Genomic DNA, 4,691 nt, shown 5'->3' on the forward strand with positions numbered 1-4,691 from the left:
TAGTCTAGTCTATAGTCTAGTCTATAGTCTAGTCTATAGTCTAGTCTATAGTCTAGTCTATAGTCTAGTCTATAGTCTAGTCTATAGTCTAGTCTATAGTCTAGTCTATATTCTATTCCATAGTCTAGTTCATAATCTAGTCTATAATCTATTCTTTAGTGTAGTCTAATGCCTATAGTCTAGTCTAAGTCTTGTATATTGTTTAGTTTATAGTCTAGTCTAAAGCCTATTTTAGTCTATATTCTAGTCAAGTCTATAGTCTTGGTATTATGTGAACGCTTCAACTTAGAGCCGTTGAATAATATCTCATTGATGATCATAGGTTTTCGTGGTTTCCGAATATTGGCATTATAACGCCTCAAATGTGGCTAAATATGTTAATTTCAAAATATAATTAGATTTTTTGCACACTTTGTATTAAAAAAGGTGTCAAAAAATTAAAATTTTTTTAATTATGGCATGTTTAATAAACATTAATGACAAATATTTAAATTGTTGATTTTAAAATATTGACTAAAAAATAACAGCCTAAAACACGAATATCAGAATATAATGATGTACAAAATATATTTAGGAATTATTTACGATTTTTTTTTTTCCAAATTATCGATAATTCTTTAGTAAAACAATTTACTTCAATTATAAACAAGCGTTTTTTTTAATGTATTTAACAAACTGTGTGCGTAGATGTACATGCTGTACATAAAACTGATTACAATATAATGCCTTCGTCAGCATAAAAGCACAACATGTGAGCGAAATTTAACACTTAAATAAACACTTTTCTTAATAACTTTATTATAAAACACATAAAAGTGCATATATATTTACATACATACTTGATTAATTTAATCTTTTACGAGTAATTTAAATTATTTACACATTTTTCACTCGTTACTCACAAAATTTGACACAATTTTATTTAGCATAATATGCTTTAGTTGTTGTTAATTTAAATAAATTTATATTTTTAGACAAAGAAACACAAATGATAAGATTTTGGGTTAATAAAATTAAATCTTTAGGTAAATTTAAATAAATAAATTTAATTTTTTAGGCAATAATTTATTTTTTTTTATATTTATGAAAATAAGTTCATTAACACTTTTTATTAGGTAAATTTAAAAAAATTGTTGATTTTCTTTTATTAATTTTTTTTAAAGCGCATCTGCCGCTTTTACTTGAGAGTAAACTGCATTTAAAAAGTTTCTTAAGACAATGACCGTCCGTTGAATGTGTTTTTCTTCTTTTCAAAGAGAATTCTTTTTATTTTTGTTTTAAATGCACAAGAAATAAGATGAATGTCTTTTTATTAAATTGAAAATTTTGCAAAAAAAAAATACAACAAAAACAAAACAAAAAATGTGTAATTATTTGTTTAAATTAAATAGAAAAAGAGGAAAAAAAACCAGGCGACTAAAGACAAATAAAAAAATAAAAGTTTATTTATTTAAAATAAAAAAAACATATTTTTTAAAACAAAAAATTATTCAAGTAAAAGAACCACAAGTGTTTTTCAAGGTTGAGATTATACAAAAGACATTTTTGAGATTGACTTAAGATTCCCCCAACAACTTTTTGGTGGAATTTTTTCACTCAATTATTTCTTTCAATTAAACTTTTAATCCACTTAAATAATCAATCCCTTCACTACAAATTTATTGATTAGATTAGTTTAAATTTTGTAATTTATATTTTAAATTATTGTCACTTTTCTAAGAAATGTTTTTCACAGATATAAGGTTTAGCTTAAACTAAGTATTTTTACAAAATTGTTGTTGTATTTTGTTTATTAGAAAATGATGTAAATAATAAAAATGTATAAATTAGTAGTTTAAGATTTTTTTTTAATACCCAAAAAACCAATAAATATTTGAAAACAGTTGCACGCGATTTTATTATAGTTTTTATTGTTTCCATTATAATGCAATTATAATTTGTGGTCTCTGCCTATGGGGGAAGTTAAAATAGAAAAATAACTGTCATATTTAGTTGAAATAGTTGTTAATAACATATACAGCATATTAACAATATTTTTGCATATCTTCGATATTTTTGCATATCTTTCTAAAGAGTATATTTTTGTATAAAAACTAAAGAAAATAAATTTTAATAAAAACTTTAGTGTACGGTGCAACTACAATTCGTTTTATAAGTAAAAATTTTTTAACTTAATTTGTTTTAATAAATGTATTTGCGCATACACTTTAAATTAGAAGAATCCATGATTATATACATACATATGTAATGTCTATCTAATAATATATATTGATTTCAATATTACATGATTTCATATTTACGCTTTCAACAACAGACCTAAGCAATGAATCGACAAAAATTGTGACTAAACATATAGATGAGTCCAATTAAGCAAACAAAAAAAAATGTGTTAAATTTTTATTAAAAATCATTCAGTTCTAGTTCAGTTCTAGTTCAGTTCTAGTTCAGTTCTAGTTCAGTTCTAGTTCAGTTCTAGTTCAGTTCTAGTTCAGTTCTAGTTCAGTTCTAGTTCAGTTCTAGTTCAGTTCTAGTTCAGTTCTAGTTCAGTTCTAGTTCAGTTCTAGTTCAGTTCTAGTTCAGTTCTAGTTCAGTTCTAGTTCAGTTCTAATTCAGTTCTAGTTCAGTTCTAGTTCAGTTCTAGTTCATTTCTAGTTCAGTACTAGTTCAGTTCTAGTTCAGTTCTAGTTCAGTTCTAGTTCTGTTCTAGTTCAGTTCTAGTCCAGTTCTAGTCCAGCTCTAGTCCAGTTCTAGTTCAGTTCTAGTTCAGTTCTAGTTCAGTTCTAACATACACAATTTCGAATGTAATATTTGCTTAAAGGATATTTTAAAACATACGTAAATTGTTTATAAGGTCTCAAACAATTGACTTAATTTGAAATGTTTTCTCATTCAAGTAGAGTGACTTAATTCACATTTCGATTAAAAAACACAAAAATGGTCTTTGGGTCAATAATACAAAAAAGTGAAAATAAATAAGAAACCAACAACTTTTTAGCAATTTCCTAGAAAAAATTGTAAGCAAAGAAAAACACCAACTTTAAACTTTCAATAGTCTTGTAATTGTCATTGATTTACATCTCTTAACCTTATAATAGTACGACTGCGCGAAATAACAAGCGAAACGTATTTTGTATGTCTTCATTGTTGTCTTCAGGCTTTTCAGACTTCATCATAGTACAGCTGAATTCCAGCTGAAATGTATTGAAAAGTTAGTTGTTTTTTTTTACGTTATACAAGATCATTTCGCGATTAAAACTTATTTCTTTTTATAGATTCTGATGTGAGACATGTCAACGTTTCCATTTATTTAAGATTTTTTTCATCACATGCATTTGTTGATGGCAAATAAATTAAATTATAAAATTGAATGAAAAATATATTTTTTTATTTTTTTTAATTTTGCATAATAAACTTAGAGCATAAGACAGACAGACGGAGTTGAGTTTGATTGTCTTTAGCCAAGAAAACATATGAATGAATAAATGTTTATGTGATCATAATGTTAAACGTTTACAATCTCAATTTAATAGAAAAAAATATTAAACGTTTTAGAGAACTAATGCTGTTGCCTGCTTGACCTTTTCTAATATGATCAAATGTAATGTAAGTAGAATTAGAATTAAAGCGTTTAACTACGATCGAATCTTTTTGCTGTCAAGAGCAACGACGCCAAAGCAATTACTAGGTAAAGATTGCCTGTTTTCTCCGTAACTGATTTGCCGCTTGTCGTTGCAATTCTAATCCCATTCTTATTTAAATATATTCATGTGTAAAACATTTGACTTAACGTGTTTAGATGAAAAAAGCTATATTATTCGTATTAAACATTTATTGGCATGTATTGCATTTTTAATCGTAGATACGCGTCGTTTTTTTATTTTTTCACTATTCTACTTATGACTTTAATTCAAAACTTTGTGAAAAAAAACTCCATTTTTTGGAGGGAACTTAAAATGGATCGTTGTAATACGATTTCAATGTGTTTTTTTTTTTTCACCAAACATTATTGTAAGTAACCTTTTCGTTTTTATGCTCTAATAAAAATAACAGAACATTATTTAAAACACGCTTATTTTAGTTACCAACAACCTGGCTCTACCGTCTGAAGTCAACCAATTGGCAATTGTATTCTCATATTCTATTGTTAACTATATGTTATTTAGTTTTTTGCTAACAATTTTAGTTTCGTAAATTTATTGCCTTAAATGTATGTATGTTTAACCACAGGTGCTAAATGTTAGTGATTCAGCAAAATTGTCTTTTTTAAAACAGTTCACGGAACAACAATATTCATACATATGAATAGAAGTGGTTCATAAAAGGAGACCAAATTGTCAAGTGACAACCAGAAAGAATATATTGAGGTAAAACTTATTTTAATGCACGAATATTGTAACAATTTCGTGATGCTAAAAATAGATCAGTTAAGAAATATTTAAGATCCTGAATGTTTTGAAATAAGATAAAAGTAAACAAAACTATTTTGTTTTAGTTCTAGAAGAGATTTGTTTCAGTTCTAGTTCCGTTCTAGTTCAGTTCTACTTCAGTTCTAGTTTACTTCTTGTTCGGTTCTAGTTCATTTCTAGTTCGAGTTCAGTTCTAGTTCAGTTCTAGTTCTAGTTCAGTTCTAGTTCAGTTCTAGTTCAGTTCTAGTTCAGTTCTAGTTCAGTTCTAGTTCAGTTCTAGTTCAG

Source organism: Lucilia cuprina, chromosome 4 (assembly GCF_022045245.1).
Source record: "Lucilia cuprina isolate Lc7/37 chromosome 4, ASM2204524v1, whole genome shotgun sequence".
NCBI classification, from domain to species: Eukaryota; Metazoa; Arthropoda; class Insecta; order Diptera; family Calliphoridae; genus Lucilia; species Lucilia cuprina.